General features: G+C 35.8%; 1 long non-coding RNA gene and 1 other non-coding gene across 2 annotated transcripts in view; one reads left to right on the top strand and one right to left on the bottom strand.

Annotated features, from left to right (window-relative positions):
• LOC144578971 (uncharacterized) overlaps positions 1-24,361 on the bottom strand; it is a 61,804-nt gene extending 37,443 nt beyond the window's left edge. Inside the window, exons 1-2 of the long non-coding RNA XR_013525654.1 lie at positions 24,250-24,361; positions 6,345-6,487 (exon numbers count right to left, since the gene is read on the bottom strand). This is a non-coding gene — a long non-coding RNA (uncharacterized LOC144578971). The remainder of the gene's footprint in view (positions 1-6,344; positions 6,488-24,249) is intronic.
• On the top strand, positions 16,079-16,181 carry LOC118148138 (U6 spliceosomal RNA). The gene has a single exon (XR_004734933.1). It is a non-coding gene; the product is annotated as a U6 spliceosomal RNA (small nuclear RNA).
• Positions 24,362-24,672: the final 311 nt, after the last annotated feature.

Genomic DNA, 24,672 nt, shown 5'->3' with positions numbered 1-24,672 from the left:
ATTCTCTTGGTTGCTGGTTCACTCTAATCGCTGTTTCTTTTGCCATGCAGAAGCTGTGGAGTTTGATTAGGTCCCATTTGTCTATTTTGGCTTTTGTTGCCGATCCTTTTGGTGTTTTGGTCATGAAGTCCTTACCTACTCCTATGTCCTGAATGGTTTTGCCTAGACTTTCTTCTAGGGTTTTTATGGTGCCAGGTCTTATGTTTAAGTCTTTAATCCATCTGGAGTTAATTTTAGTGTAAGGTGTTAGGAAGGGGTCCAGTTTTTGCTTTCTGCACATGGCTAGCCAGTTTTCCTGACACCATTTATTAAACAGTGAATCCTTTCCCCATTGCTTGTTTTTGTCAGGTTTATCAAAGATTGTATGGTTTTCAATATGTTGTGTTGCCTCCAATCCCTCTGTTCTGTTCCATTAATTTATATCTCTGTTTTGGTACCAGTACCATGTGGTTTGATTACCATAGTCTTGTAGTATAGTTTGAAGTCCGGTAGTGTGAGCCTCCTGCTGTGTACTTTTTTCTTAGAATTGACTTGGCATTGCGGGCTCCTTTTTGGTTCCATATGAAGTTTAAGGTGGTTTTTTCCAGTTCTGTGAAGAAGGTCATTTGTAACTTGATGGGGATAGCATTGAATCTGTAAATTACTTTGGGCAGTATAGCCATTTTCATGATATTGATTCTTCCTAACCATGAACATGGAATGATTTTCCATCTGTTTGTGTCCTCTCTTATTTTGTTGAGCTGCGGGTTGTAGTTCTTGAAGAGATCCTTTATGTTCCTTGTTAGTTGTATTCCTAGGTATTTTATTCTCTTTGTAGCAATTGTGAGTGGTAATTCATTCTTGATTTGGCTCTCTTTAAGTCTGTTATTGGGGTATAGAAATGCTTGTGATTTTTGCACATTGATTTTGCATCCTGAGATTTGCTGAAGTTGCTTACCAGTTTCAGGAGTTTTTGGGCTGAGACGATGGGGTCTTCTACATATTCTATTATGTCATATTCAAATAGAGACAATTTGGCTTCCTCCTTTCCTATTTGAGTACCCTTTATTTCTTTTTCTTGCCTGATTGCTCTGGCTAGAACTTCTAGTACTATATTGAATAGGAGTGGTGAGAGAGGGCATCCTTGTCTAGTGCCAGATTTCAAAGGGAATGCTTCCGGTTTTTGCCCATTCAGTATGATATTTGCTGTTGGTTTGTCGTAAACAGCTTTTATTATTTTGAGATACGTTTCATCAATACTGAGTTTATTGAGGATTTTTAGCATAAAGCGCTGTTGAATTTTGTCAAAGGCCTTCTCTGTGTCAATTGAGATAATCATGTGGTTTTTGTTTTTGGTTCTGTTTATGTGGTGAATTATGTTTATAGACCTGTGTATGTTGAACCAGCCTTGCATCCCCAGGATGAATCCTACTTGATCATAGTGGATAAGCTTTTTGACGTGCTGTTGCAATTGGCTTGCCAGTATTTTATTGAAGATTTTTGTGTCTAGGTTCATCATGGATATTGGCCTGAAGTTTTCTTTTCTTGTTGAGTCTCTGCTGGGTTTTGGTATCAGGATGATGTTGGTCTCATAAAATGGTTTGGGACGGATTGCCTCTTTTTGGATTATTTGGAATAGTTTCAGAAGGAATGGTAACAGTTCCTCTTTGTGTGTCTGGTAGAATTCGGCTGTGAACCCATTCGGACACGGGCTTTTTTTCTGTGGTAGGCTCTTAATTGCTGCCTCAACTTCAGATCTAGTTATTGGTCTATTCATAGTTTTTACTTCTTCCTGGTTTAGACTTGGAAGGAAACAAGTGTCCAGAAATTTATCCATTTCTTCCAGGTTTACTAGTTTATGTTCGTAGAGTTGCTTGTAATATTCTTTGATGATGGTTTGAATTTCTGTGAAATCTGTGGTGATTTTCCCTTTATTGTTTTTTATTGCATCTATTTGGTTATTCTCTCTTTTCTTGTTTATTAATCTGTCTACTGGTCTATTTTGTCAATCTTTTCAAAAAACCAGCTCTTGGGTTAATGAATTTTTGAAGGGTTTTTTGTCTCTATCTCCTTCAGTTCTGCTCTGATCTTAGTTATTTCTTGTCTTCTGCTAAGTTTTGAGTTTTTTTTGATCTTGCTCCTCTAGCTCTTTTCATTTTGATGATAGGGTGTCAATTTTGCATCTCTCCACTCTTCTCATTTTGGCACTTATTGCTATATATTTTCCTCTAGAGACTGCTTTAAATGTGTCCCAGAGATTCTTGTATGTTGTATCTTCATTCTCGTTGGTTTCAAAGAACTTTATTTCTGCCTTCATTTGATTGTTTATCCAGTCAACATTCAAGAGCCAGTTGTACAGTTTCCATGAAGCTGTGTGGTTCTGAGTTAATTTCTGAATTCTGAGTTCTAACTTGATAGCACTGTGGTCTGAGAGACTGTTTCTTATTATTTCATTTGTTTTACATTTGCTGAGGAGTGATTTGCTTCAAATTATGTGGCCAATCTTAGAGTAGGTGTGATGTAGTGCTGAGAAGAATGTATATCCTGTGGATTTGGGGTGGAGCGTTTTGTAAATGTCTATCAGGTTTGATTGTTCCAGGTCTGAGTTCAAGTCCTGGATATCCTTGTTAATTTTCTGTCTGGTTGATCTGTCTACTATTGACAGTGGAATGTTAAAGTCTCCCACTATTATTGTGTGGGATTCTAAGTCTCTTTGTAGGTCATTAAGAACTTGCCGTATATATCTGGGTGCTCCTGTATTGGGTCTATATATATTTAGGATCAGTAGGTCTTCTTGTTGTATTGATCCTTTTACCATTATGTAATGTCCTTCTTTGTCTCTTTTGATCTTTGTTGCTTTAAAATCTATTTTAACAGAGACGAGAATTGCAACTCCTGCTTTTTTTTTTTGCTCTCCATTTGCTTGGTAAATCTTCCTCCACCCCTTTATTTTGAGCCTTTGTGTATCCTTGCATGTGAGATGGCTTTCCTGGATACAGCACACCGATGGATTTTGGCTTTTTATCCAATTTGCCAGTCTGTATGTTTTGATTGGCACCTTTAGCCCATTTACATTTAGGGTTAATATTGTTATGTGTGAATTTGATACTGCCATTTTGATGCTGGCTGGCTATTTCCCTCATTAGTTTATGCAGATTCTTCATTTTGTTGATGCTCTTTAGTATTTGGTATGTTTTTGGAGTGGCTGGTACTGGTTGTTCCTTTCTATGTGTAGTGCCTCTTTTAGGAGCTCTTGTAAAGCAGGCCTGGTGGTGACAAAATCTCTGAGTACTTGCTTGTTTGTGAAGGATTTTATTTTTCCCTTACTTATAAAGCTTAGTTTGGCTGGATATGTAATTCTGGGTTGAAAGTTCTTTGCTTTAAGGATGTTGAATATTGGCTCCCACTCTCTTCTGGCTTGTCGGGTTTCTGCTGAGAGATCTGCTGTGAGTCTGATGGGCTTCCCTTTGTGGGTAACCTGCCCTTTCTCTCTGGCTGCCTGTAGCATTTTCTCCTTCATTTCAACCCTTGTGAATCTGATGATTATGTGCCTCTGGGTTGCTCTTCTAGAGCAATATCTTTGTGGTGTTCTCTGTATTTCCTGGATTTGAATATTGGCCTGCCTTGCTATGTTGGGGAAGTTTTCCTGGATAATATCCTGAAGAGTATTTTTCAGCTTGGATTCATTCTCTTCATCACATTCAGGTACACCTATGAAACATAGATTAGGTCTCTTCACATAGTCCCACTTTTCTTGGAGACTTTGTTCATTCCTTTTTGCACTTTTTTCTCTAATCTTGCCTTCTAATTTTATTTCATTGAGTTGATCTTTATCCTCTGATATCCTTTCTTCTGCTTGGTCAATTCGGCTGTTGAAACTTGTGCATGCTTCGTGAAGCTCACATGTTGTGTTTTTCAGCTCCATCAATTCACTCATATTCCTAAGTTGTCCATTCTTGTTATCCTTTCCTCAAATCTTTTTTGAAGGTTCTTAGTGTCTTTGCATTGAGTTAGAACATGTTCTTTTAGCTCACGGAAGTTTCTCATTACCCACCTTCTAAAGTCTGATTCTGTCATTTTGTCACACTCATTCTCCGTCCAGCTTTGTTCCCTTCCTGGTGAGGAGTTGTGATACCTTGTTGGAGGCTACATGTTCTGGTTTCGGGTGTTTTCCTCCTTTTGTGCTGGTTTCTTCCCATCTTTGTGGATTTATCCACCTGTCATCTGTGTAGTTGCTGATTTTGAGATTGAGTCTCTGAATGGACATCCAGATTGTTGATGATGAAGTTATTTCTGTTTCTTAGTTTTCCTTCTAACAGTCAGGCCCCTCTGCTTTAGGACTGCTGAGGTCCACTCCAGGCCCTGCTTGCCTGGGGGTCACCTGCAGCAGCTGCAGAACAGTAAGGGTTGCTACCAGTTTCTTCTTCTGCTATCTTTGTCCCAGAATGATGCCTGATAAATGTCAGTCTGATCAGTGTTTCATGAGGTGACTCTTTGGATATATGGGGGTCAGGCAGCTGCTTGAGGAGACAGTCTGTTCTTTATAGGAGCTCAAGTGCTGAGCTATGAGCTCTGTTGTTCACTGAGAGCTGCTAGGCAGGTATGTTTAAGTCTGCTGCAGCAGAACTCATAAAACCCCTTTTTTTCCCCAGGTGCTCTGTCCTGGGGAGTTAGGGCTTTATTTATGGGTATCTGTTGCGTTGCTGCCTTTTTTTTTTGTTTTCAGGGCTGTCCTGCCCAGCAAGGGAGCAGTGTAGTCACTGCCTACAGAGGCTTTGCTTAGCTGCTGTGGGTTCCACGCTGCTGCTGGTTCTGCCCTGCTGCTGTGTGTTTTTCCCCACTGTCCTGTTTATATGGGTGTGGTTAGAACTGCCTTGGCGATGTTGGCCTACCTCTGTAAAGGCAGACTCTCTTTTTTATGGTGGGTTGCCTCGGCAACAGCAGGCTGTGTCAGCAATGGCAGACTACCTCCGTAGGGGTGGAGTGCCTTGGTAATGGCAGATACCCCTCCCCCTCAGAGCTGGGCAGTCTCAGTTTTAGCTGTGCTTGCCGTGGAATTCTCAACCCTGAGCGTTTCCAATTGCTGTTTGTTTTTGTGGGCGTGGGACCCGCCCAGCCTGATCACCTGGCTCCCTGCCTCAGAGCCCTTTTTTTTTTTTTCAGTTGAACAGTTGACTCTCTCCCAGGTGATCCAGTCTCCTGCTGAAAGGGCACTGGGATCTGTGTAATTTCCCATGTGGCAACCCACTGTGCCAGCTGAAACAACATGGCTGCCTGGGAATCACCTGGCCTGGCTTTATGTTTTATGTTTCAGTCCTGTTTAAACAGATGAATGGGCTACTCTGCCTTCCTGAATCTCCAATTGCCAGTTTAACAGGGCAACCAGACCAGTGTATTTTGTACAGAGAGCCACTGCACTGTGGCACCAGCCAAAATGGTCATGCCGGCCAAAACAGCTGTGCCAGCCGAAACAGCCACGCTGGCCAAAACAGCTGTGCTGGCAACCTGTGGGGCTCTTCCACCTGGGATTCTCCTGGTGTGTGGGCAACAAAGATCCGTCTGGAAATGCAGCATCCACTCACCCTCTGCACTTTCACTGGTAGCTGCAATCCTGAGCTGCTCCTACAGCGCCATCTTCCCCCGACTCCAGAACATGAATTTTATGGGGCCAGAGGGTAGACTGTTGTTATGGGTTGAAGTCTGTTCCCATAAAAGATATATTGAAACCCTCAGATTATCTATAAAATAATTGTTTATAAATTTTAAAACATTTGACTACCAGTTATTATCAGTGACAAAGCAGAATTTGTTTTCTTATATAAATCCAATTGTTACAGAAACTTGTTCATGTCATTCTGTTTATAAAATATCTTCCTCCCACAATAATCAGTGATTATAATGTAATACCATTAATTAAGATGATTTATTGAAATAACTATAACATAATTTATTAAAATAACTATTAATTTATTAACATAACTATTAACATAATTAAGATTATTAACATAACTATTAATTTTGATCCTGGCAAAGATAAATGTGCTGAAATTTAAAAACTATTAGAATAAGTAGGACAGTTTTACTCAAAACTGCTGAGAAGTTTCTGGCACATGTTTCATCTGCAAAAATTATAACCCAAGCAAATCTGCAAAAGTAGGTACATGTAAAAACCAAAGCCTTAAAGTCTATTTGAATATTTAGAAATGGAGTTTATCCAATTACCTCCTTGAAATGGATATGAATATATTTTTACAATTGTCTGTTTTCTGGATGGCCAAAAGTTTTTCTCTGTTAATGGCTACTACATTAACAAAGAGAAAATGAAACAAAATGAAATCAAACAAACAAATTAAAATAACACTCACCATTCTAGGCTTTATATTTTCAACTTAGGCTTATATGATTATCTTTATCCAGAGATAGAAATGCTCATTTTGAAGAGATTTCAACCAAATAGCTGTTCATGATACTGCTCATCATCCAGAAACTCCATTGCATTCATCATACTCTATCAAAAATAAAAAATAATAAAGGTTAGAAAATTATTTGAAGGATTAACTGTCATCACCCAGATATTATATTTTGCTGCCTTGGCTATCAGAAATTAACTTTTGGAAATCATAGGTTATCATTCTCTAAGCCCTTAGCCAGTAAGGCTAACCTTTACACCTCCAGTAACCGATCATCATCTTAGGTTTATTGTAACATACAAACCACAATGTTTGTAGACAACAGATTCAGGCACCTTTACCAAAGGAAAACCACAGAAGCAATGTTGAAAACAACCTACAAATGCTCTTGAACCTAACTGGAAATGACTGCATTCGTTACTAGTAATTTAATATTTACATTTAAAAACACATATTTCTGTATCTACCTTTGAAATTCATAAAGTATCACACTTTCATGACCTCAATGTACTGAGTGCTTGGGGATATAAAACCTGAGACTCCTGTAATTCTCTAGAAGCAGATAACATCACAAAGAATTCAGCCTTTCCAAGAAACATAGATCAAATACCAGATTTTCAGACTTCAGAGATCTCCAGACTGGAGGCTGAATGCCAGCAGCCACTAATTATTTCACCCTTTGTTTTCTCTTTCTTCTCTCTTTTCCCCCCATCCTTTAAAAACAGCTATCTTTAGTCATTTTCTAAAGATTATAATTATAGGTTTTTAATTATAAAAAATAAAAAATTAAGACATTTCACTTTGTTTCCATTGATTTTGTTTCCAAAACCTAACCCTTGTTACTGAAACAGAAAGCTAAGTAAGCTTGGAAACTGGCCACTGTGCCACTTTGCAGCTTGAGAAGTTGAGATGGAAGGATGGAAGGATTTTTTCAGGCTGGAAGAGTTTTTCAGGCTGGAGTTAAAAACAGTGTTGGTAAAGAGAACACATCAAGGCCGATAAATCATCTACTTCTTGTGTTTCTTGACTTTACAGTTCTATATCGTATCTTGTCTAGAGCCAAAGTGCTTCTATATAGCCACTATGTGATGAGTGAATTTACCAGAAAACAAAACAACACAAAGCAAAAGCAAACCAGAAGCTGATGATCCACCTGAAACTCAAGAATTTCCTATAATCGTGGACCTCTTTTGTTTTGGAAACCTGGATAAAGATGACAATTGACATTCTTGATATTAGGCATGATGGTATTTTTCCAGAGGTGAATTTCGATAAAGAACAATGAATGTAAAAGTCCCTGAAAGACTAAACATATTTTACTGCAACCCTTGAAAAATTGTCTCCTACTGTTCCTCCTCACCAAAACTTTGCTAAACCCAAGTTAATCATCAACCAACAGCTGATACATCATAACCACCATTTTTCTATTCTAACATCCTGCTCTGTAATTAATGTAACATGTTTCTAAAGTTTACTGAAGAATTTTCATTATTGGGAGAAAATGAAACATTGGCTTATTTTCTGTCACATGACAAAATTAAGCATCATGCTTCTCTCCCTAAGATTCATTTCAAAATTTTTCTCATTTTGCAGTATTTCCACATAAGCTAGAGAAAATGATTTAGCTTGTTTTTCTTCTTCCATAATATGTAATGGACATTTAAATTGGTCTTTGGAAAACAAATACTAAAATGAACAAGAAACAGGAATGTGATGTGTACAAAAAGCAAACATATCATTACCAATTTTCCAAAGAAGATATCCTAAAGATAGTCTGAAAAGTACTGTCTGTTTCTTTAAGTTTACCAGGGTAATCAAATAGATATATACTTAAGGAAATGTAAGATAGTACATTGAGTCATTTGAGGTTTACTATAACTAACTAGTATCAGGGGTTTGGGTTTGGTTGGTATAGGGGTGGCAAAATATACATTTGTATTAATTTATTTACAGATCAAAACACTGAGAAAATGCAATGGTAGATAAAATCCTGATAGAAAAATATAGTGATGTTAAGGATTATAAATTTTATTTTATAATCAGTTGAACACACTGAGCTTTTTTTAAGGAGATAAAACTAACTTCTGTTATAGATATAATTTTGGAAAGAATGTAAATGATGGTTTGGAAATATATTGGAAGCAGACAGTTTAAGGAATGATGAGGGACACAGATTTAGGATAGTGTTTCAATGAATTCAAAGTTTCCTTTACTCTAAATGCAGGAGCTAATAAAAGTCAGAAAAAGTACCCCAGAATCACGGATGGCAATGATCGTTTTCCTTTACAAACTGGCTTACTTCCCTTAAGAAACACAGTGAAGTCCTCATTTCAGAAAGTATTTATTGGGGTTCTTGGGTAAACTACAAATCCTGCCCTTTTTCTCACACCATGTATACTTACTGAGGAGTTTTTATAGAACATGTCAAGGAATCAGAAGTGAATTCTGGCTTCTGCCAATTCTTTACTACATATCCAAATGGAAAATTTATTTCTATTTTTAGCACTTGTCACTTCTTTCTCCCAAAGTTCTACTCTGTTTAGTTACCCTCGTTAGATTGATTATGGCCTTTACTCTCCTTCATTACCTGAGCTTCAGTCTTCAGCAATGCCTATTTAGCCAATGTCTATAGCTTAAAGCTGTTCCTCTTCTTTTTTCTTTCTTTCTATTAAAACAGACCCTGCTTTGTGACTTATTTTCTGGGTGATATACATGATTTAAGGTAGAATATGGACTATGGTTTATCTGAAAAAAAAATGTGTTTTATTTGCTAATGTATAAGCTTTTAGAAAATATTTAGGTCTAACCTCAAAGAAATACTTCTTAATCATGTGTAGGTTACACAACAGTCAGCTTTAGTTTTTATTCTACGATTACACATACTAGCTTTGAGATTAGAGTCAGTGACTGGCTAATATACCTGAATTGGTTTTATCATTTATAAATGGGAAAGACATAATATATGTGTATTCATGTGATTTATATAAATATTGTGGTTATAGATGATAAATTAATGGTTAAATGATTTACTTTTTTAATATGTCTATCATGCTCACTAAAAAAAGTATTAGAAATCACATATGAAAGTACTGTGCTCTCTACATTCAGAAAAATACATATGTTCAGCTTTGAGGGATTTTTAAATTATATTCTATATTGGAATTAGAAACAACAGATTAACCTTATTGAGAAAATAACTATTAGTGTTTTTTCAAACTACTTTTTAAATATAAATTTAACTTTTAATTTAGATTTGGAGGGTTTTTTAAATTTAGCGTATATTTTATCTTCATATGCATAACATTTTTACAATATCAATTTTATACATACATAGTCACCATCTGTATTTTACTCAGTTCTGAAAATATTACATACGTTTCAAAGTCACTATCTTCATGAATACTTGAAAATTCATTCTGCTGCTTTCTGCCTTTGGGTATTGTTTTACACATAAAACACCCACTGAAAAATTGAGTTCTTATTCTCTACTATGGTTCTTTATAAATTTCATGCTGTAATGTTCTCTTTAAATTATAGTTAAAATGCATGATAAAAACACTAACAGCAATGAGACATTTATTTAGTCAAGAAGGATTGTACTTAAATGGAATAATAAGAATATAAAAAGAAAACATTAACCTGGATCACATTATGTAAATGAAATTTCATACATGTGAAAAAGAACATAAAATTTCCATGTATTGTTTAATGAATAATCATAATGTGAACACCTGATTAAACACTGCCCTGATCAAGAAATTAAATATTTGTATCACTAGTAACTTATTGTCCTTTCCCAAGTCTCATGTTTTTCCCAATCACAAACCTCTCTGTTATAATCATCACTATATTGACTTCTGTGATATTTGTTTTCTTACTTCTCTTTGTATTTTTATGTATACATTTATAAACACTATTATTTAGTTTTGTCTAATATTGAACATTATTACATGTAGAAAGTCATTTTTTAGGGGGAGAGGCCAAGATAGCTGACTAGAACCAGCTGCCACTGGCAGCTCCCATTGAGAAAAACAAAAATGGCAAGTGAATCTTGTAACTTTAGCTGAGGTATCCTGGTTTTAGGCACTTGAAGCAATCCATGAAGAGCAAAGAAAAGCAGGGTAGAGTGAAACCTCACCAGGGAGCCACATGGGGCAAGGGGTGCTCCCACCACCAGCCAAGAGAAGCAGGGAGTGACTGTGCCACCCTGCCTGGGAAACCATGCTCTCTCCACACATCCGTGAAACCCTTGGATCAGGAGATTTCCTTCATAAGCCCAAGCCACCAGGGCCTTGGATCCCAAGCACAGAGATGCGGGACTTGGCAGCTGCTTGGGTTGTAGCCAGTGGCAGTAGGCAGGAGACTGTCTAAGATGACTGTGTTCTGGGAGGAGAAGAAGCCGATCTTACTGTGGCTCCAGTTGGCCATTTTCCTCTGCCAGTGCTGGAGAGACAGGGCTGTATGGACAAGGAGGTATTTCCCACAGTGCAGCACAGAGACTGTGGCAGATTATGGCCAGACTACTTCTTTAGATGAGACCTAGATCTGTTCCCCCTCACAGAGTGGGGCTGGAGTTGCTAAAATTCTACAACTGATGGAGGTACCCAAAATAGACAGGGAGCACAGAATCGAGTTGGAAAACATCTGTCAGGATATTATCCAGGAGAAATTCCACAACCTAGCAAGACAGACAAACGTTCACATTCAGGAAATCCAGAGAACCCCAGTAAAACACTCTATGAGAAGATCAACCCCAAGAAACATAATTATTAGATTCTCTAAAGTCCAAATGGAGGAAAAAATGTTAAGGGCAGCTAAGGAGAAAGACCAGGTCACCTATAAAAGGAAGCCCATCAGACTAACAGCAGAAACTCTTCAATCCAGAAGAGATTGGGGACCAATATTCAACATTCTTAAAGAAAATTATTTCCAACTGAGAGTTTCATATTTGCCCAAAACTGCACTTTACAAGCAAAGGAGAAATAAAGTCCTTTCAAACAAGCAAATGTTGAGGGAATTCATTATCACCAGGTCTGCCTTGGAAAAGCTCCTGAAGGAAGCACCAAATATGGAAAGGAAAAACTGTTAGCAGCCACTACAAAACACTGAAGTACACAGACTAATGACACTATGAAGCAACTCCATTAACAAGTCTGCAAAATAACCAGCTAGCATCATGATGATGGGATCAAACTCACACATAGCAATATCAGCCTTAAATGTAAATGGGCTAAATGTCCCAATTAAAAAACAGAGAGCAATAAGCTGGATAATGAGTCAAGAACCATTGGTGTGCTGTATTAAAGAGACTCATCTCTTATGCAGAGACACACACAGGCTCAAAATAAGGGATGGAGGAAAATTTACCAAGCAAATGAAAAGCGAAAACAAACAGGACTTGCAGTCAAAGTTGCTGACAAAACAGACTTTAACAAAGGTAAACAAAGACAAAGAAGGATATTGCATAATGCTACAGGGTTCAATTCAAGATATATCTTAAATATATATGCACCTAATACAGGAGGACCCAGATTCATAAAACAAGTTCTTAGAGAACTACAAAGAGACTTAGACTTCTACATAATAATATTGGGAGACTTTTAACACCTCACTGTCAATATTAGACATATTATTGAGACAGAAAATTAACAAAGATATTCAGGAATTGAACTCAGCTCTGGATCCAGTGACCTGGTGGATATCTACAGAACTGTCCACCCAAACAACAAGATATAAATTCTTATTGGTGCCACATTGCACTTAATCTAAACTGATCACATAATTGGAAGTAAAACACTCCTCAGCAAATGCAAAAGAACTGAAATCATAAGTCTCTCAGAACACAGTGCAACTAAATTAAAACTCAATATTAAGACACTCGCTCAAAACCATACCACTACATGGAAACTGAACATGTTTCCGAGTGACTCTCGGGTAAATAATGATATTAAGCAGAAAGCAAGAAATTGTTTGAAACTAATGAGAACAAAGAGACGATGTGCCAGAATCTCTGGGACACAGCTAATGCAGTGTTAAGAGGGAAATTTATAGCAGTAAAAGTCCACATCAAAAAGCTAGGAAGATCTCAAATTAATATGCTAACATCACAACTAAAAGACTAGAGAACCAAGAGCAAAAAGCCCCCAAAGCTAGCAGAAGACAAGAAATAACCAAGATCAGAGCAGACCTGAAGGAGATTAAAGACATAAAAAAACCTTTCAAAAAAATAAACAAATCCAGGAGCTGTTTTATTTAAAAAATTAATAAAATAAATAGACCTCTAGCTAGACTAATAAAGAATAGAGAAGAATCAAATAGACAATAAAAATGATAAAGAGAATTTCACCACTGACCTCACTGAAATATAAACAACCACCAGAGAATACTATAAACACGTCTCTGCAAATAAACTACAAAATGCAGAAGAAATGGATAAATTCCAAGATACATATACCTTCCCAGAACTGAACCAGAAAGAAGTTGAATCCCTGAATAGACCAATTCTGAAATTGACCAGTTCTGAATAGACCAGTTCTGAAATTGAGGCAGAAATAAAGAGCCTACCAGTCAACCAAAAAAAGCCCAGGACCAGAAGGATTTACAGATTAATTCTATCAGAGTTATAAAGAAGAGCTAGTATCATTTCTTCTGAAACTATTCCAAACAATTTAGAAGAAGGGATTTTTCCCTAACTCACAATATGAGGCCAGCATCATCCTGATGCCAAAATCTGTCAGAGATACAACAATAAAAGAAAACTTCAGGCCGTGATCTCTGATGGACTTCAATGCAAAAATCCTCAATAAAATACTGGCAAACTGAATCCAGCAGCACATCAAAAAGCTTATCCACCACAATCAAGTTGGCTTCATCCCCAGGTTGCAAGGCAGCATCAATATTTGCAAGTCAATAAATATAATTCATTACATAAATGGAACTAAATATAAAACCCACAATTATCTCAATAGACACACAAAGGCTTTCAAAAATTCAACATACCATATCTTAATGTTAAAAACTCTGAATAAACTAGGTACTGAAGAAACATACCTCCACATAATAAAAGCCATATATGACAAATCTCCAATCATTATCATACTGAATGGGCAAAAGCTGGAAACCATTCTGCTTGAAAACTGGCACAAGACAAGAATGTCCTCTCTGACCATTCCTATTCAACGTAGTATTGGAAGTAGGGGGCCAGGGAAATCAGGCAAGAGAAAGAAAGATAGGATATTCAAATAGGAACAGAGAAAGCCAAATTGTCTTGGTTTGCAGATGACATGATCTTATATTTAGAAAACCTCATTGTTCAGTTCATAAGCTGAGAAGCAACTTCAGCAAAATCTCAGGATACAAAATCCATGTGCAAAAATCACAAGCATTCCTATACACCAACTACAGAGAAGCAGAGAGCCAAATCATGAATTAACTCCCATTCACAATTGTTACAAAGAGAATAAAATATCTAGGAATACAGCTAACAAGGGAAGTGAAGGACCTCTTCAAGGAGAACTACAAACCACTGCCCAAGGAAATCAGAGAGAACACCAACAGATGGAAACCATTCCATGCTCCAGTATAGGAAGAGGCAATATTGTGAAAATGGCCATTTTGCCCAAAGTAATTTAGAGATTCAGTGCTATCCTCATCAAACTACCATTTACCTTCTTCACAGAATTAGAAAAATAAAAATAAAAATTTATACTGAACCAAAAAAGAGCCAAAATAGCCAAGACAATCCTAAGCAAAAAGAACAAAGCTGAAGGCATCACAATGCTGGACTTCAAACTATACTAACAAGACCACAGTAACCAAAAACAGCAGGGAAGTGGTACAAAACAGACACATAGACCAATGAAACAGGATGGAGAACTCATAAATATGACTGCACATCTCAACCATCTCATCTTTGACAAACCTGACAAAAACAAGCAATGGAGAAAGGATTCTCTAATAAAGAATGTTGGGATAACTGGCTAACCACATGCAGAAAACTGAAACTATACATTTTTCTTATACCTTATACAAAAGTTAACTCAAGATGGATTAAAGACTTAAATGTAAGATTCAAAACTATAAAAACCCTGGAAGAAAATCTTGGCAATACCATTCAGGACATAGGCACAGGCAAATATTTCATGATGAAAATGGCAAAAGCAATTGCAGCAAAAGCAAAAATTGATAAATGTGCTCTAATTTAACTAAAGAGCTTCTGTACAGCACAAGAAATTTATGATCAGAATAAACAGCCAACCAACAGAAAGTGAGAAAATTTTTGCAATCTATCCATGTGACAAAGACCTAATATCCACAATCTACAAGGAACTTAAATTTACAAGAGAAAATTAACAACCCCAGTAAAAATTGGGCAAAGGACATGAACAGACACTTCTTAAAAGAAGACATTTACATAACAGACAGATTTGAAAAACGCTCAACATCACTGATCACTAGAGAAATAGAAATCAAAACCACAATGAGATACCATCTCACCTAAGTCAGTATGGTGATTATTAAAAGTGAAGAAACAACAGATATTGGTGAGGCTGTGGAGAAATAGGAACAATTTTACACTGTTGGTGGGAATTTAAATTAGTTCAGCATTGTTGAAGACAGTATGGTAATTTCTCAAAGACCTGAAACCGGAAATACCATTTGACTAAACAATCCCATTACTGGATGTATACCCAAAGGAATAAAAATCATTCTATTATAAAGACACATGCACATGTATGTTCATTGCAGCACTCTTCATAATAGCCAAGCCATGATGTCAACCCAAATGCCTATCAATGATAGTCTAGATAAAGAAAATGTGGTATATATATAGCATGGAATACTATGCAGCCATAAAAAGGAATAAGACCATGTCTTTTGAAGGGACATAGGTGGAGTTGGAAGCCGTGATCCTTAGCAAACTAACACAGGAACAGAAAACCAAACACCACATGTTCTCATTTATAAGTGAGAGCTGAACAATGTGAATACATAGACACAGGGAGGGGAACAACACAGGCCAGGATCTGTGAGAGGGGGTGAGGGGAGAGAAAGCATCAGAAAAAAATATCTAATACATGCTGGGTTGATAGGTACAACAAATCACCATGGCACACATTTACCTATGTAACAAAACCTGTATATCCTACACACGTACTCTGGAACTTTAAAGTCTTTTTCTTGTTTTTTCATCTAGCAATGTATTTTTATTTTTTATTTTTATTTATTTTTTATTATACTTTAAGTTCTGGGGGAAGCATAGATTTGGTCTAAAAAAGAAAAGTTCTGGGGTACAAGTGCAGAATGTGCAGGTTTGTTACATAGGTACACACATGCCATGGTAGTTTGCTGCACACATCAACTCTACATTAGGTATTTATCCTAATGCTATCCCTCCCCTAGTCCCCGCCACCCTGACAGTCCCCAGTGTGTGATGTTCCCCTCCCTGTGTTCATGTGTTTTCATTGCTCAACTCCTACTAATGAGTGAGAACATGCAATGTTCAGTTTTCTGTTCTTGTGCTAGTTTGCTCAGAATGATGGTTTCCAGCTTCATCCATGTCACTGCAGATGACATGAACTCATCCTTTTTTAGGGCTGCATTGCCACATTTTCTTTACTCAGTCTAACATTGATGGGCACTTAGGTTGGTTCCAAGTCTTTGTTATTGTGAACCATGCCACAATAAACATACATATGCATGCACATATACTAAAAGTGGAATGATACAGAGAGGATTAGCATGGCCCCTGCACAATGATGACACACAAATCATGAAGTGTTCCATATTTTTATGGTGAAAAAAAACAACAATTATGGCAGCAAAAGCTACAATTGACAAATGGGATCTAATTAAACTAAAGAACTTCAGCAAATGAAACTAGCATCAGAATGAACAGGCAACCTGCATAATGAGAGAAAAATTTTGCAATCTATCCATCTGACGAAGGACTAATATCTGTAATCTACAAAGAACTTAAACAAATGTATAAGAAAAAACATCCCCATCAAAAAGTGGGCAAAGGATATGAACGATCATTTCTCAAAAGAAGACATTATACAGCCAACAAACATGAAATAAAGCTCATGTATCTACAAGTGTGAGAGCATTTTTAAACTAAATTTACTAGGACTAACATGCTATATGGCTTTATTCATTTTTTGTTTCATCTTGATATTTTGTAATTTCTTCTTTTTCCTACATTCTCTTTCCCTTTTTTACTGAGTAGTATTTATGTTTTGTATTACCTTCCTCCCATTTATACATGCTTTCAAAAATTATTTCAATGATTATGTTAACCAGAATAAGATGTCAAAGACTGAAGTCATGTAATATGATTGACTTAGAATATTGTATTTTCAAATATCTTATTCTAAAAGAATTACATGTTTCTAGCATGTTTTGTACTTTTATATTTTTAGCCACATATAGCACCAGGGACCAGTTTCACGGAAGACAATTTTTCACGGACCAGTGGGGATGGTTTTGGGGTGATTCGGGCACATGACATTTTTGTGCACTTTATTTCTATTATTATTACATTGTAATACATAATGAAATAATTGTATGACTCGCCGTAATGTAGAATCAGTGGTAGTCCTGAGCTAGTTATACTGCAACTAAACAGTCCCATTTGGGGGTGATGAGAGACAGGAACAGATCATCAGGCATTAGATTATCATAAGGAGTGCACAACCTAGATCCCTCAAGTGCACAGTGCACAATAGGGTTTGTGCTCCTGTGAGAATCTAATGAGGGGGGTGTTCTGAGAGGAGATGGGGGCTCAGGCTATAATGCAAGTGATGGGGAGTGGCTGTAAATATAGATGAAGATTCTCTCATTTGCCATGCTGGTCACCTCCTGCTGTGTAGCCAGGTTCCTAACAAGCCACAGACCCATATCAGTCAGTTGAGAGTTGGGGACCCCTGCTATACAGTCAGTATTTGCTTGCATTTCTCCAAATACTACTAATGTTCTTTTTCAGTCTTTACCTTGTATTTATGCATTTTCATCTTAGATTATTTTTATTCTTCCAAAATTTCATTTGAATTTTTTTTTTTGGTATGACTTGTTTGTAACAAAATGCTACCTGGATGGATAATTGATTAGATATTCTTGCAAGCCCTGAGGGTGGTTATTCCTGTGATGAAATAATCTAATTAGAAAAGATGGCCCAAAATTTAGCTCTTGCTTGATCTCAAGTTATGAATTGCCCCAGTTGGGTCTTTGAAAGTATTCATTTTGACTTCAAATCACTGGTCAGGGATGTTTTGTTTTGTCTTTTGAGACAAAGTTTCACTTTGTCATCCAGGCTGGAGTGCAGAGGCACAATCTTGGCTCACTAAAACCTCTGCCTCCACTGTTCAAAGGATTCTCCTGCCTCAGACTCCCAAGTAGCTTGGATTATAGGCATGCACCACCACACTCGGCTCAATTTTGTATTTTTAGTAGCAATGGGTTTTCACCATGTTGGCCAGGCTGTTCTTAAACTCCCCACCTTATGTGATCCACCCACCCTGGCCTCCCAAAGTTCTGGGATTACAGGCATGAGCCACCATGCCTGGCCAGGTCAGGGTTTTTATGGGTGATAGATTTGCCCTAGACTTCCTTCTTCTAAGTGAAGTCCATGCAATTGCAGATATATCCTACTGTACCTGGAGAAATGCCAGAAGTCAAATGGAAAGAGGATACAGAAATGCAAGGAGAAAGTTAATAGCTTTAATAATAAGATATTGATGATTTATGGGAGATCAAGTAGCTGGAAAATGTTATTTCAAAAAATTATTTCTGAAAAATTCTTAGTCATTATCTCTTCTGTTGCCTCTGTTCTTGGGCCTTCTCTTCTTCTGTGGCTGTCATGAAAGACCATTAGATTTCCTCTTTGCGGCCTCCACATTTTCATTACTACAACTCCATAGTTTTTGAGGGATTTATCTTGGTAATTTATTTTGGCTTGTATTTCATCTCCCTAGTTTTCTATGTTTTTTAAAGAATTCTGGACCCAAACTTACCAAGTAAGTTTTAATTATGGTCACTGTTTTTTGTTATTTTTTTTCACTTCTACAGATTTTATTTGAATCTTTCTCAAATAATCTTAGTGATGTAACACTTTCTGATTCCCTGCACATATTTTCAAGCCTGTCTTAATATCATACATTTTTGTTCACAGTCTGATAATTCCAATTAGTATGATGAATGTGTGGGTGAATTTTTGCTGTCTGTTACTTCTACTTGTTTTCCTATTCGTTCCTTCTTCTGTTATGCGGTCAATTGTGTGACTAGTTATTTTTGACTTTATATTAGTCACTGTCTTTGAAAAGTAATTTTTGGACTTCTGAACAGCTGAGATGAATGTACCTCCTCCAGAAAGATTTTACTTTCTTTCTGCTATGTACCTATGGCACTATTATTTAGACACTTCTTCAAGTGCCAAATTCAATGGTTGAATTCTCTTGATCCCCCAAGAATATGATTCCTTAGGGTTCTAACCAGGAGAGAGTCAGTTTTTATCTATAAGTTTCTAATGCTAGGGCTGGTGTAGGTTTATTTCTAGTTCAAGCATATCCTAAAATTGCAACCCTGAATTTAGAGTCTCTATCTGTATTCATCACCTTGGCAAGACTCATGCTTTTATTTTTACCTTCCTTGCCCTCTTCGACCCTCCAAAGTAAGGGCTAAATTTTTCCAAGGTTTGCACATACCCTGAAGGTCTATGTACTGCCTAAGACTCCAAACCGTTGCTTATTCTTAAACTTTGGTCTGATAATTCTTTATTATTTTGTCATCTCTTTGATGTTTGTACAGGCACTTTATTCAGTATTCTTTGTTGTTTTAATGGAAAAATTAGTTTGAATAACATTAAGTGACATTAGAGGAACATTTTGCTGGAAAATATTTTGCTTATTTTAATATTGGTTTTAACCTATAGTTACTGGGCATTTGTTACATAGCAGACATTGTGTAAAGAATCCGTTTTAATCCTTGCAAAATTCCCAATATATATTTGAAAAAGGGTCTTGCCAAAAGTCACTAAAGGCAAAAAGAGAAATATGTGTGTATAAGAAAAGCATTCACATATGTAATATGAAAACATTCTTTACCTAGATTTCTCAGTTACCCAATTAACTTTAGGAGAGACAGAGAGAGAGAAAGAGAGAGAGAGAGAGAAAGAATAGATACACACACATATATAAATATTTATATCTATACATGCGCGCGCACACACACACACACACACACACACACACACATATATATATATATATATATATATTATTATTAAGAACACTATGTGGACCATACATTTTATGAAGACTCCTCTCATTGTTCTAGAAAAAAAAGTTTTCAACTATACCTATTATAAAGGAAATTATATGTTCATATATAACAATGATAACAGAGGCAGTAAAAATAGCAAAATATGACATGTAGTTAGAACATGAGATTGGGAGTGACACTGCACTAATTTAATTTCAGTGTCATTGTGTACTTAGCTGTGGAGCTTCATTCAAGTTCTTTAACTTTGTCCAATTTGTCACCTATAAAAATACATGAATATTTTCAATTTTTTAATATATTTTTATATAGGTAGAATGCTGATATAGTGGACGTGAATTTTAAAAAGCAGATCATGGCACATCATAGTTTATAATCTGGTTATCAATATTTTTATAGTTATTTAATTCTTTAGAGAATTATAATATGTACAGATTTCACATACTTATAATGAATTTGGTCCCAAACCATGTAAGCATTTTATTTTATGATGAACCTATCTGGAAAAGCATTTTACTGGTACTTATGCTAAGCTAATTATGAAGCAGGAAATGTTGCAATTTATTTAAACTGAAGGTAGGGGGACCCATATGAACAAACATAGCAGGTGGCTTCTGTTGAAAAGGAACTAATGAAAAAACTTCTTCAAAAACAATGACTTTTAAAGGAATGCAATTCAGATAGCAAACTAGTTCGTAGAGCCGAAGAAATATTTCATTTAAAACTTAGCCAATTTAAAAGAGAATGGTCACTGTTTTGAATTAATTTTTGTTCTGAAAGAGTAAAAGGTAGAACTGTTCTCAAAAGAAGTAAACAACATAATCCTTAAGAATTAGGTGAAATAAGTAGAAATCATTGGAAGAATAAATAAACAAAAACACTAGAAAGGTAGATCTAAGAGACACAGTGTATGAATGAAAGGAATTCCACAAGCTAGATACGAATAATTGAGTAATACTTTGCACAAGAATTTTAACTGGTAAGTGAATGGATTAACCAAGTCTCTGGCAAGTTTAACAAAAATTAAATGAAAATACAACATTGGTCCTCTGAAATTCTTAAATATAGAGAAAAGTGGGGAAAAATTATTTTGTACTTGGGAACAGGTGTGTGTGTGTGTGTGTGTCCTCACGCACACGTTGCAATGAAAAGAAAAGCAGCCTTCTCTAATCAATGTAGACATTTGTAATCAAGGAAGAGAGAAGACAGTGGAACAATGTTTAAAGATAAATGTAATAGACGTTTGAGTAATCATACATATTAAATAATAAAATGTACAGATTCATGGCATAGTTTAATACTATACACACACACACATATTTAGTTACATGTATTTTTAATTCTACAAAAGGGTTATTCTAAATTAAATTTGCCTAAGGTTACACATGTAGTAAGAGGCGGGATTTGAACCTTGCATTTGGCCCCAGAGTCCCTGCGGTTAACTATGCGCTGTAATGCCCCAGTTATAACAATAACAATAATATTAAACATTTATCGAGTGCTACTTATAGGTAAGTACTATTCTAAGGATTTTTAAAACTTATTGTCACAAAACTCTCATGAAGGAGGTATTGTGATTAGCAACATTTTTCATTTGGGGAAACAGTTGGGGAAATTTTGGTTATTTAAAAAATTTGTGTTATTTAAGCTTGGAATATAGATTCAGCTAAACTCATACATATCTCTATTATATGGACCTAGATCAAAATCGCTAAGTTAAGGTTCTGAGGGTGAATAAGTTCAATAAATACTCAGAATACTGTCTGATTCTTGTTAGATGTGTTCCTTTTTAAAAATAAATGAGTAGACAAACATTATAGATAAGTAAAATGTAAAGAGAAAAAGGCAGAAAATGGAACAGTCTTTTCTATGATTCAGTTCAGAGATAGAGATTCAATAGCAAGTGATCAAGCCAATATCTCCCATAACTGCATTTCAGATACGTTGTCACTAAAGACGTTCTAGCCCTACCTTTTTATTCTCATACCTAGAATTAAGCTAATTCTCTCCCCAATGGCCACTTTAGAGAAGAGCAGAGGAATCTACTTACATACTAACAGTCTCTTGAAAAGTCAAGATGTTTAATTAATCAATTTAATCTATTCTGTGATTCCTCTGAGCCCATTTTGATTAGGGCTGAATGCAAATATATTATTATGACAAGAAGCTCAGCTTGTTAATGACAAATATATATTCAGTATTATTAGGGGAAAAGTTGAAGTTGTAAATTAAAGTTAGAATTGAAAAATGCCCAGAGTGACCTTGGAAAACAATACTCATCAATCCCTGTGCTTAGTTTCATTGAACAAAAAAAGACCTGAAATGATTCTCAACATTGTGCTTTTGGAGACCACTAATTGACAGGAGCTGGCCATGAGATTGAACTCATTTGCCATCCTGATTATATTAATGTGTCGTTGATTTGGCACCGTTTTAAAACATGTCACTCGTTATTTACTTATATACTCAACTATTGATTTATTTTGAATTTCAGAGGTACTGAGAATTAAAAGCAATGCAATGGTTTTATTTTTCCCTAAGTGGACCATGTAAAACAAAACTTCTTAATGTTTTATCTGCATGGTCTCTTATCCCAAATATGTTTTTCCCCATTTCAGCATGCCCAAATCCAACCACTCATTCAAAACTCTTTTATAGTAGATTTTCTTAAAGCTTTTTAGAGTCTTTGTCTTTTCTATCACAATAGTAGTGCCCAGCTTTAGAGCAAAAATGAAAACTCACTCTACTAGGTTTTGATAATGTTTCTATATTTTGATTATGCAATATTATTTCTATTTCTTTATGTATTTATTTACTTATTTGTGAGACACTATAAATGTATATACACCTTCAATTAGACATCAGGTTTGAGAAAAAAATTTATAAATAATTTATATTTTTATATATCAGCTTATCTTTATCATGGTGCTTTTCAAAAATAAAATGTTTATTAATATTGACTGAATGGTATAGAAAGTCTTTGAAAAGAGTAAATTTCTCCTATTGACCTACTATATAGTTGGACTCCATTCAGTGAAAACCTCTTCAACAATTCCTACCTAATGAAGCCAGATAACAAAGAAAATTTTAGGTCCAAAGAGTCAAGTCAAATACTCAAATAATTTGTGGCAGCAATAATATATTTGAAATTACAATGATTCCATAGATAATGTAACAATATAGTAAAATTCGACCAAATATATTACTTGAGAAATTACTGAAATTTAGTAATTAGAAGAGCATCTAATCAATTCTGCAAATAACTGTCATTAAAAAAGACATTCATATCAAAGTTAGGAATTAAAGTAATTACTGAAACATGCTTTAATTGCTATGTCAGGATAGTCTCTCATTTTATTTTTTCAGTTGTATGTTTATGGTTTGATTTCTGATAAATATTCACATTTTAAATAAGATGACTATGACTATGGAAATTTTACATTATATGTTATTCTATGTATATGTAAAATATTTTAAGCAAAATTGGTTTAAAATAATAAAGTCTTCATAACTCTTACCACTGCTATAACACTTTTGATACACCAATAAAATTACCTTGCAAATATTGTTATAGTCATGACTTACCTTTTCAGTAAAAAGATATATAGTTCTCTGCTTTCTAAATCTGTTTCATCCCACATGACACCATTACACGGTGCAACAGACCTAAGCATAAAGGACTAAAACGTTTGTATTTATTGATTTGGAAAACATATATATCCACAAGGGGACACAGTAAGTAAGGTTTCTGTAGTATTAAATATGTTTTCTTATTGAATTTGCACCTGCTTAAAGTTCTGCTAAATCATGGTGCATGGCCCAGTTCTATTTTCCATTTTCTTTGTGAATTAAAAGTAAAATAAATGCTCAGTTGAGCCTAGACAACAGATGGTCTGCAATAGGTATAAACATATTGTACCATATGTCTGAATGGCACTTTCAGGAAATACTTGGCACTGCTAAAATATTTCACTTGCAATAGACATATGAATATACATATACTACTTCAATTAAACATAAAGTGACTGATTTACTCCTTATCATTTGTGAGATATTTAGCTTGGAAATAGATTTTGTACCCCATCAGGAAAACAGCTAGGCTTTGATGAAGGACCACTGAAGAGATAGAGATAAGTAAAGCCAATATACAAAGATAAGTGTATGGAAAATTTTGTCCTTGGATAGATCATAAATAAGAATATACAAATGAAGCTCACTGTGGTTTCCACACAGTCTCTGAGGTAGCTAGATACCTTGAGAAAATATTTTATTGTACCTGAAGCTCTCTACTGTGATTGTCTCCCTTTCTATCCCATTCCCAGATACTTTCTATTCCTCATTGCAAAATTGAAAAATAAGGACATTTTATAATTCGCAATTTAAACTCTTTAACACAGCAGAAATCCTTGAATTTTAGAAACATTATCTTGTAGCCAGGCACGGTGGCTCACACCTGTAATACCAGCACTTTGGGAGGCCAACGCAGATCACTTAAAGTCAGGAGTTTGAGACCAGCCTGGTCAACATGGTTGAAATCCCCTGTCTACTGAAAATACAAAAATTAGCTGAGTATGGTGGTACATACCTGTAATCCCAGCCACTCAGAAGGCTGAGGCAGCAGAATGCTTGAACCCTGGAGGCAAAGGGTGCAGTGAGCTGAGACTGTGCCACTGCACTCCAACTCAAGCCTGGGTAACAGAAAGACTGTCTAAAAAAAAGAAAAAAAGAAAAAATATATTCCTATACCCATATGTCATATTACAGCAGGCTATAATTGGTCCAGGTTTTTAACTTTGTATCTAGCAAGACACAGGGGCTGTGCATGTACTTTTTCGCATGCATATAGCTCATCTCTATGTTAATGAGTGTCTAATTTTGTTCTTTTAGAGGATAAAGGGATGCATAGGCATGGGTTTTTTGTACTTTTCCCCTCAATGAGCTTAACCAATTAAATAGCTTCAGATGTCACCTCTATGAAATTATCACACATCTCAGCTGCAGATTGAAT

Source organism: Callithrix jacchus, chromosome 1 (genome assembly GCF_049354715.1).
Source record: "Callithrix jacchus isolate 240 chromosome 1, calJac240_pri, whole genome shotgun sequence".
NCBI classification, from domain to species: domain Eukaryota; kingdom Metazoa; phylum Chordata; class Mammalia; order Primates; family Cebidae; genus Callithrix; species Callithrix jacchus.
Note: the sequence above shows the minus strand (reverse complement) of the source record. Positions and strands in the feature narration are given on the sequence as shown.